Below are 14,313 nucleotides of genomic sequence, written 5' to 3' on the forward strand. Positions count from 1 at the left end.
GAAAGAAAAAGAAGAGGATATTGGTAAGAAACCAAGTGTCAAGTATAACAGATGTCCGCCTCCTATCTTTGAAAGTTATTCCCCCAGGAAACCAAATGAGGAACAAGTAGAGAAGGCTCTAAACATCAAATTAAAGTCTGAAATCACTGATGAATTACCAGACAATATTGATGTCACATTCACAGCGTCTGACACTGATCATGAGTCTGAGTTAGTTAAGAGAGTTGTCGATCAGGTGTTGGATATGGATGAAGAGTCAAAGTTGGAGTCTAAGTCAGATAGTTCGAGTTCGTTTAAGAAAAGTCCGAGTTCGCTGGTTAAGAGAGTTTATAATAAAGAATTCTTGTTATCAAAGAATAATTTGAATGACGAAATGTTTAAGGTTGCTTATACCTTGAATAATTCAGACAAATTATTTTCTGATGAGGAATTCCCAATAAGAAGTGTCAAAACTAAAATGATTAAACAGGTTTTCAAATTAACAGAAATTAATATTTCTGAAATAAAAGATTTAAATCTTGCTGAAAAACCTAAAAAGTACACTTCAAGAGTTCAACAAAGATTGAACAAGAAAAAGGGTTACGGTTATGGTTCAGGTTATCGAAAGAAACCAAACCATAATGGTAATCTCAAAAAGAAAGGTATTGGCTTCAATTCTTCAGAAAATTATAAAAATTAGAAAACTTATAAACCAAAAACAAAATTTGTTTCAGGAGGAAGTTCAGAGGATGAACAGAAGAAACCATTCTGGAAGCAGTTGAATCAAGAGTTTCTTGCTGAAGTAAAGAAGAATGTGAAGAAGTTTGCTTCGAGAGTTGATAGAAGAACCTATTTCAAGTGTCAAAAAGTTGGACACATTGCTTGGAACTGTCAAGAGTCCATTTATTCAAAACAGGGAGTGTCTTCTAACTCTGATATGAAAAAGAAATGTGTTGATAAATCGACTTTGGAAGTTGGTGAAACTTCAAAACGTTTTTACAAAAGACACGTCGATTTGAGTAAACAAAAATGGGTTGTAAAGTCTGAAAGTAGTTCTGACAATGAATCTGATTCCATAAAATCAGAGGAGTCATTGGTTGATAAAAATATTGTGAATTCCTTTCCAGTGGTGAACGATGAGAATTTTCCGTCACTGTCAAAGGAAAATTTGATGAAGAAAGTTGGAAAGGTTGAGATCTCAAATCAATTCTTCGCTGATAAAGGAGAATTTGATGTTGAGAAGGCCTTCAACGGGAAAGTCAAACACATTTTTGGGAAGATGGTTGATAAGAAGGTAAAGGGTGCTAAAGAATTTTATAAATCAAAATGTTGGTGGGACAGATGTGTTCCAAAGTCACCCAAGGCTGGTGAGGCTTGGGTGGACATTATGTTTGAGTAAAACACAGGACTATGCCGGAGATCCTAAGTTGGTAATTGTGGATCAGGAATCGGCATCTTTCATGTTTAATTAGGATAATTTGAAAGTGTTTGAAAGTGTTAAAATTTTTCATGTTGAAGGACTATGCCGGAGCTTCCAGGTTGGTAAGCGAGGAGCAGGTATCGGCATCTTTCTTGAGGAATTTACTACGGTAATGTCAATCATGCAAACGGTAAAAAGGTTTGTTTGTGTTTGTTTACAAGTGGTTAGAAGAATTGATTTTGCATAACTTGTGCATATGGTAAATCAAGGACATTAATTTGTACTTGTATTTTCCTACAAGTGATTGAGAGACAAGATGATGAACCACATCCCCGAAATTAGCATTGATATTCCTACAAGTGATAAAATCAATCAAACTTATTTTCCGGAAAAATCATTTTGATGAAAACAAACTTAAGTGTTTTGAAATCTAAATGAGAAAATAGTTTGTTGATAGGGGGAGTTCTGATTGTTTTATGCCAAGTGAATGGCGAATTGAGGCGATTTGATATCGGTTATCATGTTTCTGTACAGTTTGTTTTCAATTTTCTTTAATGTGTTTGCATTTTAGGGGGAGTAGAAAATTTCAGAAAATCCAAAAACATTAGAAAATTTGAAAAAGCCAAAAACATGATAAAATTCAAAAAATGAATTTCGTTGTAAAAAGAGGAAATGATAGTACATCAGTGGACTGTCACAATATGCTAAAGATTTGGAAAGATTAAATGTGATAAACAATCTCACTGCGGATATGCCAGTAGGTTTTTGCACATTTAGTAGATTGTGACGAGATATAAATCTAAAAAACTCAAACTTGCTTATTCTGTGGGTAACAACATCTTGGATATATAGGTAACCCCTGAAATCTTGTTTGAAAGGTCCCTTATTCTGAGATACTAGGTTTTTATGCTCAGTGATATCTGGGGTATTATCCCGGGACTTCTGCTGTATGGAAGTACTGACCTAGTCCCCGGATAATACTTTCTGCAAATGCTTGAAAAAGCGCCGCCCTCAGCAAATCGATGGAACAATAAAATTGATAGTCATTGCTGTTGTAAAAAAGATCCTCTAAAGGGGACCCACCAAAAGTCAAGCCGTCATCTCTCCGCTGAACGGAAGTTCTGACCTGAGCTCTCACGGTTTCGCACCTAACCCCTTACAGATATCATTTGTGGTATATTCACCTGTAAGACTGAATATTGGGATCTGGATGCGGGAGTATATTCAAGTAGTGGGACACACGGATAAGTTTTAGTTTCTAAGACACTAATATCGTATCTCGGATCAGTTGAACTTTGTGTGAAAATTTAAATGGACCAGTATACTGACAATCTATGTTAATTGTTTAAAATTTAAAATGAAATGAAGCTTAATGGTGTTGGTGACTAGTCTCAAAAACTGATATGATCCTCTTACTCGAACTCACAAAAATATTGTCTGTAAATATTTTCTTTACTGCATTACATTTTCTTTATTTCAAAATTCAGAAAGATTTTAGTGTGTTTTAGCATAAAGTTTCAAAAACTCAAAAAGATTTTTGACAACTGATATTGGAAAGCTGATTTTCAAAATTCCGAGTGCTAAACATGATGAGCAAAATTTGAGGGGGAGTGTATGTTTGGAATTAAATGTTTTCATAATCTAACCTTTCAAGTGGTTCATCAAAATCTGTGTTTGTTTTTGAGAAGTGAGTCTGAGGTAGTACATGTGTTTATGTTTGAAATATGTATGTGAGTGAAACTTATGTTTTGGGTAGAGAATTTGCAGGTGATCCAGTTGCAGGTAATCCAGGTTGTATTGCTTGAATCTGTTATAAGCCAGACAACAATCCTAAAGTTGATGATGCTGATGAACTGAAGAAATGCCAGCATATCGCAAGGGGGAGTCTGAAGATCTGCAAGAAAAGATTGAGAGAGAAAAGCCCAGAGAGACTGATCAAGACTGAAGATGTGAAGACACAGTATAGTCGTGACTCGATAGTCGACTCCATCAACATCTGAGAGGGAGTCTGTTGGTGCACTACATCTGTTGATTTCGTCTTGGATCGAGTCTTTCATTGTATTGTATAGATTAGGGCGCGTTTTACGAGAAAACTGGAGAGTATATGTGTTTTAGCTAGTAGGTTCGCTTATGTGTCATGTCCGTATATGGGAACCTGATATGTCCGTATATGGGAACCTGTCATGTCCGTATATGGGAACCTGATATGTCCGTATATGGGAACCTGACATGTCCATATATGGGAACCTATTAGGTTTGCTTATTTGGACATGTACGAATATGGGAACCTACCAATAGTATAAATACTCATAAGCGAATCTCATTTGTAACGTTCTGATTTTCCATACCGAGGTGCTGCCGGTGTGAGAATTGGTTGTAAAGGCTGTTATATCAATCAACAAAGTGATTTAAGATAATATCTAGCTGTTTCTACGTCAGGTACTTGTTTTCCGCACCTGTATCTGATCAAAACTCCTCTGATAGACTCGTTCGGGTCAAAACACGATCCTACATTAGTGAGACCGTTTATCACTTTTAGACTTTACATTTCTTTAGCATGCTGTGATAGTCCACTGATTTTCTATCATTTCCTCTTGTTTCAGCAAAACTCATTTTTAAATTTTTCATGTTTTTGGCATTTTCAAATTTTTTATTTTTATTTTTTCAATTTTTACTCCCCCTAAAATCAAAATATGTTTCAATTTTGATTTTCTGGGAAAATTTGAAAGAAACTGTACAAACTTGACAACTTGATGAGAATCACTTCAATTCTCCATCCTCCTGGCGTAAACAATCAGAACTCCCCCTTACATGTGACACCTATGTCACTTCAATCATCAAACAAATACCAAATAAATGAAACATTGTGTTTCATACTTGAGATTTGTAAAAATATGTGTATCGTTTGCACATATCAATTCTTGTCCGATTTCAAGCTCTAAATCGCTTTCTTGAAGGTTATACACACACTGATGCGTACATATAACCAGTTCAATGCAACAAACACTCCGGAATAGTGAAATAGGCTTAACATACCTTAAATAACCTTTACATAACTTAGAAACAAGTTTTGGAGGGTTTGGTGTGTTGAAATCAAGTTTGTTCGATCGCAGGGACTAATTGTGTCAAACTGCGAAACTATACCGATTTGTATAGTAACGAACCTTCCAGAACTTGATCACAAGCTAAATATGCCCTAAATATCCCTTAAATAGCTTAGAAATAGGCTTTGAGGTGTTTGGTGCGCAAAAATAAACTTTTGGTCATTCAGGGACTAAAAGCGTCAAAAGTGCACAAGTTTGCATTTTCGCTCATATCTTACGTTCTGAATACATCCGGACATCCAAAAATTTATGTAATCTTTAAAATACTTTATTTTAGTGATTGGCATGATAAAATTCCATTCGTCGCTTAATTTGGATCGTTTTTGCGTTCGTTACGACTTCCGTCGTAATTTACTGAACAACGCAACTGTACGACCAAACGACCCGACATCCGGGATATTTTTGAGCACATTTCAAGTTCCCTATACTTTAACTTCATTTTAGAGCCTTGAAATGAGGTTAACGGGGCTTAAACGTGTCAAAAATCAGCCGAAATGCAAGATTCAGAAGTTCAGGGACCAAAATTGACATTCTGCCATAGTTATCTTAGGAAGGGACCAAAATGAAAAATCTAAATTCCAGCTTTTTTCCAGCTATTCCCCTCATTTGTACATGGTTTTAATGAAACTATGGGCTCCCATGGTTTCACAAAACCATGGGCACATGTGTACGGATGAGATCGAAGCTCGTTTTACGATGAACGATCCTAACGGTTCTAGATTTCCTATAAGTACCCACCATGTTTTCATTCATTCCTCACATTTGAATCTGATTCAAGCTCTCTAAGTGGAAGTATATGCTTCCTACCTGAGAGAGAATCAGGTTCAAATCTTGCAGGGACCTTCTGTAAGTATTCTTTCGCGTTTTTCATTCGTCTTTATCGTTAAAGTCAAACTGCGTTTGACTTTCTGCATTGACCAGTTTATAGTCAATGCGAAGTTCGTTTGAACTTCATAACGTGAGCGTAATCACGATGGTTATAGTCCCTAGTGACTATACCTACTGATTACCATGTTATCTAGGCTCAGTGACGAGTCGTAGTTTCGGCCAAAATGCGTTTTCTCGCGTATTTTGTAACCAAACTACTCTAGGGTATTAAAACCATTTGTTTTAATACCAAACCTGTTTTCTAACTTAACTAAACATGTTCTAGCATGTTTAGCTCGTCACTTTTTAGATTAGTGCTTATGTAGGGTCGTAAGGTAATCGATCTAAAAAATCGCTTATACTTTCGAACCTGACCCGTTTGGTCGATCATTAGGATCCGACCAAACACGTTTAGTGACCATAGTTGTATAGGGAATAACCTTCCGAGGTTATACCTTATGGTCACTTCGTTTAAGTAGTTGTATGATAAGTAGTTTATATGTCTTAGGTAAATTACCAAAATGCCCTTTTCATACATAATTGGTAATTAAGCATACGTAACCTAAATTTTTGTCACATAACTGATTATGTATCATATTTAAACATGTTTTGGCATATAATACTTGTCATAGGGCTAGTTAGACGTCTCGAACACGTTTTACGCAAACGACGCGTTAAAGTAGCGCAAGCTACCTAAACGGGTCGTGATGGGTCGTAAGCACTTAGGATAGGTTTCATTCTAGTATGTAGGCCTTGTTAAACCATATCATATGAGTTCCCACACTCATTTGGTTTACGAGACCTCATACTATCCGATCTCCCGATTTAGGTCCGGTTTATTTACGTAGTTATCTATACTAGGTGCCGTTTGATTCCGGGACTCCTCTAGCTTGCTTGGTAGTTGCTCAAGACTTCTAAGCACTCTCAAGTGAGTACATAGTCCCCTCTTTTACTATTTTCAACTGTTTTGGGGTGAAGTATGTGTACCTATCTGTTATTTTCATGATTTCAAAGTATAATTGATTATACATGTTAGTACTTATCTTTTGACAAACTAAATGACTATCTATGGTTTAAACACTAATTTTTCCAAAGATTATAAAATTAATTGTTGGAATAGTACTTATTTTTGGTTCACCAGACCGGTTGGTAGTATGATATAGCACTATAGGATTTGACACCCCATTCCTGTTGTCATGGAATGTCTGAAACCAATTTCTTGCTCCATCCAAATAGGGATTGCCTTTGTGGTATTTCTATAGTCTCAAAGGTGTATTTTGATACACTAGGTCTGAATAAATTCTTAAATAACATTATTTTTGTATATTAAGTTATACTCCCAAAAGTATTGTTTGATATGCTCTGATATGGGATATTGTACAAAAACCAACATATATTTTGTTAATCGTTAAAACATAGTTTGATATGTTATCTTCATAATCCAAAGCATAGTTTTAATATGTTATTTTCAAACCAAAACATAATTTAATGTGTTATTTATAAATCCAAAGTATACTTTTGATATACTACTGAAAACTTATTTACATTACCAACTAAAGTATGGTTAATATACTATTTACTTAATGACTGGTGTTTGGTTAGTGTTTAGATAACGGGACGGGTGTAATGTGATGAAAACATGGTAGATACGCCGCTGGTACTTCTTATATATAAGTGTTTTCATCGCATTACATACCGTGACGTAATTTAGTACACTTGGGTTAATAATTTTGGAACTAAAATATATTTTAATATATTACTTATTCAACTTTCTTAAAACCAAAATATATTTTTATATATACTATAAACCTTTTTATCAAAATATTGCTTTTCAAACAATATATTTTATACAAACTCATTTTACTTAGTTATTTATTTACCTATGTATTATTTTTATCTGATTTCTTATAAATTTTAGTATAATTTATAAAAGAAAACCTTTTTCAAGGATCATGACTACTTTTATTAAAACATTTTCTTTAAACTTATAAGTCATGAATCCTTAATCAATAAAACCTATGTATCTCACAGGCATTTTTATGCTGACGTACCTATTTTTACACATGTTTCAGGTACTGCTCTGTGATGATTGAGGATATATGCTACACTTAGGATGGACTCGTGCCTTAGCGACTTTAAAACTTGAGAGATAATAGTTGTACTTATTTGATTGTATTAAAACAATGAGTTCATTTATTCAATAAAAAAATTTTATTATTCCATGGTTGTGAAACAATGATTCTATTACAACACTCCCCGACGTTTCCGCCACGTTTTGTTGTTTTACGTGGTCGGGGTGTGACATTACAACAAACTATTTTCCCATTGTGATCTCAAAACACTTAAGTTTGTTTTAATCAAAATGGTTTTTCCAGAAAAATTAGTTTGTTTATCAACCACTTGTAGGTTTGGGGTCACTTCATCACTTTGTTCTCCTCAAACACATGAAAGATTTATCATTTCCGCTTTTAGAACTCAACACCACTTGTAGAAAATCATGTACAATTTAATGTCCTTGATTAACCAATTCTTGATCGAAATTTCACAGAAGTGAATTTCTCAAGAAATGTGCCGATTCATGTTCCACGCTTACCAACCTGGGAACTCCGGCAAGTCAGGTTTTTCTATTTAAACAGATTCACCCAAGCTTGACGGTCCTTAGGTGATTTCGAATTCTTGTTCAACAATGGTGGAAAGTTTGCATCATCCATTGTTAAACCAGAATTCTCAACTTTTACCTCAACACATGGCTCTTCTGGCTTTACCATACCAGAATCATTGCCTGAATGTGGCTTGTCTGACTTTGATGAGCCAGATTCATCGCCGACATGTGACTCATTTGTTTCCGAAGAAACAGATTCATTTCCAACAACTTTCTTTTTCTTCTTTCTCTCTTCTGTCCTCAGATTTGTATCTGATGAATTCGTTTTGCAAGACTTGTCATTCTTTGGAGAGCAAGACGATTTATCAGAACTTTTATCTGCTTTTCCAGTTGTATCCGAGGACAAAATCTTCTCGAGATACTCTGTGGTCTTCTTTCTCTTCTTTCTCAGTCTGTCTTTCTGCCCTTGAGAAAGCTTCACTTTCTTTTCTAGAACTTTAGATTCTTGAACCTTTTGTTCTTTGGGCTTGACAGTGACTGGTTTCTTTGCCAATTTTTGAGAATTAGCCCTCAATCTAACATTTGATCTCCTTGGGCAATCTCTGGCAATGTGACTTAAGATATTGCATTCAAAGCATCTTCTCATCTCAAAACTCCTTCTCTGGCAGTCAACAGCGATGTGTCCTTGATAGCCATTGATAGCCACAATTGTAACACACTCTGTTGTCGTACCATTCTTCATTTTCAACCCAAATACTCAAATCATAGCATTGATTTGATTTGTAGTACTGATCATTTCTCAATTTGCTATCATTGAAATGATTAGTCTTGGGTGAATTCCCATTCCATCTTCTTCTTTGAGCTGGATTTTGCATTTGAGCACTGTGGTCCAACCTGCACCACTTTTCACCAACTATTTTTGAGTTTTTATTTTTGATCTCCTTGGAGGATAACAGCCAAGTGGAAGCTAGCGGGACGGTGGAGAAAAGAGTGGGGAGCTTGGATGTTAACAGACCATCGGACGTCGGGAAGCAAGATACCGAAAAGGCCACATGATGGCGAGATATGTTAGTGATGGGGAACTAATTTTTTTTGTTTAAAATTTCTTCTAAGACACAGGTGACGTTGCCGGCGGGCCAGAGGTTAAAAAAGCAAGCGAGTATACGGGGACTGTGCGTAATGAGGAAGTCTACCCTGACGACCGTGATGAAAATGTAGACCCGGCGGCTGATGTGTGCCCACCGGCCACCCCCGTGTTGCAGCAGCAGCCTACTGAGGCGCTTCGGTCAGTAGCAGTCTGCGGTATATATGCTCCGAGGGTTGGGATTCCTAAGCTCGTAGCCGCAGTTGGAAATCTGTTGACATTTGTTGCATGGGAAAAAAGAAATGTTTCGGAAACCGAAGCAGGTATGTGGAACCAAAAAATATTAACCAAAAAACGGTTTATAAGAATATATGTTTTTTTCTTCGCACACTAGTAAATTCTCTAATACATGAGTTTTTGTGTTTTGAAACATGGACCCTAAACTGTGCATCCAACCAAGGGGGCTCCTGAACGTACTGATGGCGCGATAAGTGATATGGGTGATGTAAGTGCCAGGACTGGAGAAGGTGAGCCGGTTGTTGATCGTTGTACGACACTAGAAGCGGGGTCGGTGTCTGTTGGACGGGGGCGAGTGTGGACAAAGTCACATATTGCCGCGAGGCTTATTAACTGATCCCCGTCTATTGGCGTAGCCTGTTCGTCGGGCTTACGTGCAGAAGACGTTGCCCCCGGTGTATGTTGCGAGGTGGACCAGCCAAGCGTGGGTGCGGACAGTGGTGTGTATATAAAATACCAAGTCGCGTTCTATTTTTTCGTTTTATTGTTTAATCTTGGGGGGTGTGTTCCTTAAAAAAAACATTCACTTTTGAGTTACCTATTTTTATCACCCCTGTAGGTGATGTCACTGGGAAGGGCGACGTTGGGACTAGCAGCTAGCTGAGTTTTAGCTTAGAGATCTCGCAAGGGGAGGCGTGTGGCGCGGGACCGACTGAAAAACCAACTGGTACATATCGTAGGTGATTATTATGTTTATTATTTTGTTTTGTTCCCTTTTTTTTAACCTGTGAGACACCCCCCCCCCCAAGAACAGGTGTCGAGACTTACTTGGGCGCTCGACCTTCGGATGGTTTGGGTGCGTCGGCCACCGTATCTAGCCCCTTCAGAAGCCCTATAAGTTTTGAGTCCTGGGTGCCCGTAGGTGATGACACTAGCAAGGCTGATGTGGCGTCGTGTAGTCACCCGAGTTTCAGTCTCGGGATCTCACAAGAGGTGGCGCGTGGGCCGGAGCCGAACGAAAAAGTTACTTGTACGTACAGCTCTCATTTTATAAAAAAAGGAATCGCACGCTTTTCATGGTTTTTTTTTAAATTCTTGTTTCCAAATCAAGAAAAACATCTGATTATTATGTTTCTTATTTTGTTTTTTTCCTGTGTAATACCACCCCAGTAGCGGGTGATGTGGCTGGCTTAGAATCGGGACGTTTGGTTGGTGTCGGTGCCTCGGACAGCGTAGCTAGTCCGGTAACAAGACCTATAGGCGTCGATTTCTGGGTGCCTGTTGAAACACGTGGGCCGGTCGACATGGAAAAGGGCACTGAGCAAAATGTAGATTGTGATGACCCTAAGCCGACGGAGCCCATTCGAGCAAGACTAATACGAGCGTTCCATGAGAAGCCGCGCTTGGTTGCCAGCCCGGGCGACGTTGAGATAGACCCAAAACAAACCACGACGCAGGAAAGCTCGGTATAGCGGTTCCTTTTCCGAAAGATGACAAAGGATGCGTGGTTGAGGCAAACACTTTTTGAAATGAGCGAGAGGTAAAAAGGATAAACAGCAACCATGTTAGACTGCGCGCGTGTCGCAACCGAGCCAAATCTAAAATGATTTTTATCTTTTTGTGTTTTTATATGTTGTCGTTTTTTCTACTACTGACGCGAGTTTTTCGTTTGTTCTTTGCAGGATCTATACACAAAGGTCAATCCGGACGACGCACCCGATGAGTTTCCGTAAGTTACCCCACCGAAAAGAAATATATAAAAACCATATCGGACGGGTATTTCTTAGCCGATCGTGGCGCTAGAAGAAAACAAATTCAATAGGAAAAGTTCAGAAAATTTTACGGTTAACCTTGTAAAAATTTTTTTCCTTTTTATTCATCCACCCACCCCTCCCCGCAGATATGTGATGTTTGAGGACAAGTTTGAGGAACGCGCGGAAGTTCTTGCGCTTTAATCCCTGGCGATTGGCAGCAACGTATCCGGTTCAGTGGTGGATGCATGGGCGCACGTCCTCAACGACAACCCGAATTTCTCATTGGCGGGGTAAATTGTGTAGGTTTTCTCCAGCGAGGTGGGTAATTGAAGCAGGAGGTTTTAAGGGATTATGAAGCAGGATGAGAGGAGAGAAAATAAGGCAGAAGGTGAGAGGTGGGTGATTGAAGCAGGAGGATTTGTTTATAAAAGGAATGGGTGTTGCTTCAAAACATTGGGATTATGAAAGTCTACAGTGTAGATGAAATCATGCTCTGACACTCGAAAAATGGAAAGCTGGCCATGACAATTTCCTGATTTGTGATTGAAAGGGTGGGAGGTGCTAAAATTACCAAACTAACCTTCCCAAAAGACATGTGAAGTAATGACAGGACACGTTATTGGTCTAAAGTGGTTTTCATTTTAGCGCTCCCCTATATATATATATATATGTATGTATATGTATATATATATATGTATATATATATATATATGAATCACTCATTTTTTCAATCCTAAAAACCTTAAAAGTAAATTAAAATGTTATAAATGTAAGATATATTATTTCTCACACTAGAATTTAAAACAAAATATGAAAAATCTTCAGTTTTTAAATTACCTACATGTATGTAGATTATGTGTAGAGAAAAATATATGATATATATATATATATATATATATATATATATATATATATATATAATACACATATAAATGTAAGAAACATAAAATTTAAGAATTATGAATCTTAAATCCCAAAATTTAGTGATTTAGAGTTGTTCTTTTTGTTCTCGCAATAATTAGTGTTCTGTAATGATTCAGTTTATATATTTCGTATATAGGCTGAGGATCATTTCAGAACTTTAAATAATTACAGAACTCCTAATAAACAATTATTTTATATATAAATTTATGTATTTAAGGTACTTTTTTCATTTATCATAGAGTAAATTACAAAACTTCTCCTTTATGTGTGTATGTTATTGCAAATCATGTCCTTTATCTTCAATAATTACATTAATCATACCTAATTTTTACAAATCCTAACATGTTATATCCTTTACCCGAAACTTAGTTAATTTTCTCAGTTAATTGTAGTCACATGGGGCCCACATGAGGGCATTAATGTCTTTTAACATAGCCATCTCTTTCCCCCTTTGAAAAATCTGATAGTACAAGGGGCGAAGTGAACAAATGTTGAAAACCCTTCTTCTCTACCTTCTTGTTTTTTCGACAGCCAACTCCGGCCACCCCTTATTTTTCGGCCAACTTCAACCACCAACTCTTTACCCAGTTTATAGTCCAGTTTCATTTACCCACCCCTTCTTCTTCAACTCTGTAACACCTCTTTTATGAAACCCTAAAACAACCACCAGGCACCTCCTAAATCGCCACCGGCCACTTCCTAAACCCCCTCTGAAAATCGCCACCGGTAACCATCATCAAATGTATATTTATGATTATCTAATAACCATCAAATGTTTTCTTTAGGAGTAAATTACAAGTTTTGTCCTTTATGTTTGTCTCAAATTTCAGGCGCTGTCCTTTACCTTTAAAATTGACGGGTTCTGTCCTTAATGTATGAAAATCTTGCAAGTTATGTCCTTTAGGCCAAACCCAGTTAGATTTTTTTGTTAAATCTCGTTACCCCAAGGGTATTTTAGTCTTTTTACCCTGTTTATTTAGTATTATTAAAAAAATAAACCAAATAATTTTCAAAGTTTTAATTATTTTTAACTATATATATATATTTATATAGAAATCAGCAACCACCATTCAACCACCCTCCACCACCACCAATCCACCACCACCACCATCAATCAACAACCGCTGTCAGTCACCACCCTCCATCATCTACAACCACCATCACCACCATCATCTCCAAATCAACTCCCCTACCTAAAAACCCCCAAAACCAATCAAAGCATGTTACCCAACCCAATTCTCTGTTTCCCAAACCAAATTTCATCCCTATTATTCAACAATTCTCCAAATTTTCAACACCCAATTTCTAGATTAATAACCCAATTTGATGCATTTAGCCACTTGCCTCAAGAAATGCGCCACACACTCTAGAAAGGTAACCCAGAAAATGACTAAGTTTGATGCACCCTGTTTTATTACATTAAGTTCAGAAATGCGCCTCATTCAATCATGAAATCTAGAAACATAAGCAGATCCAAGCAGTTCACCTCTCGAATCTTATGCACATCTACACAAACAAGCAGTTAACCAATATGCAAATCAAGAGCACCATAATACAAGCAATGGCACTTAAAAAGAACTTTTTAGAATTTGATTACATGCTTTACTACAACAGCCACTTACACTCAAGAAATCTCAAGAACAATAATCTTAGCAACTCAAAATATAACAAAAACGTGATACACACCTGCTGCTTCGAGGGACTACAAACCGGAGGCTTCGATGGTCCGCCGTAGTGCCTCTGCCGTCGCCGCCGTGCTCCGCCGCAACCCGCCGCCGTTCGTCTCCACTGTCGCCGCCGGGAGTGGCGGTGCTGCTCCGTCTTCCTGATCTTGTTGCCGCCGCTACTGCCATTAATCTCCAGAAAGAACGGGGACCGTGGGGTGTTTTAAAGTGAAATGGGGTTGGGGTTGCCATTAATCTTCCTGATCTTGTTGTCGCCGCTACTGCCAATTAACTGCTTCTTGATGAAATGGGGGTATTATCAGGGTTTTAGGAGGGGAAGCACAAGTGGGGAGGGGAAATGACTGTTTTACCCTCGTGTGCAATGCGTGTGACATAATTTAACAGAAAATTCTAACTGGGTTTGCCCTAAAGGACATAACGTGCAACATTTTCATACATTAAGGACAAAACCCGTCAATTTTAAAGATAAAGGACAGCGCCTGAAATTTGAGACAAACATAAAGAACAAAACTTGTAATTTACTCTTTCTTTAGTTTAAAAGATGTACACACTTTAAACTATGATACAAAATTATAATTATAAGAATTCCATTAATTGGAAATGTAGATCTGCAAAGCAAAGTCCACAACAGTTATACTAAAAATTCAAAAATTGTTG

The 14,313-nt window shown here is 37.4% G+C and overlaps 1 long non-coding RNA gene across 1 annotated transcript; it reads right to left on the reverse strand.

The window, feature by feature from the left end:
- Positions 1-13,253: 13,253 nt before the first annotated feature.
- Positions 13,254-13,921, reverse strand: LOC110916248. Its single transcript, XR_002579596.2, has 2 exons — positions 13,658-13,921; positions 13,254-13,477 (listed from the first exon to the last, which is right to left on the reverse strand). It is a non-coding gene; the product is annotated as an uncharacterized LOC110916248 (long non-coding RNA).
- Between the last annotated feature and the right edge of the window lie 392 nt (positions 13,922-14,313).

The sequence above is a fragment of the Helianthus annuus genome, chromosome 9, assembly GCF_002127325.2.
Source record: "Helianthus annuus cultivar XRQ/B chromosome 9, HanXRQr2.0-SUNRISE, whole genome shotgun sequence".
NCBI classification, from domain to species: domain Eukaryota; kingdom Viridiplantae; phylum Streptophyta; class Magnoliopsida; order Asterales; family Asteraceae; genus Helianthus; species Helianthus annuus.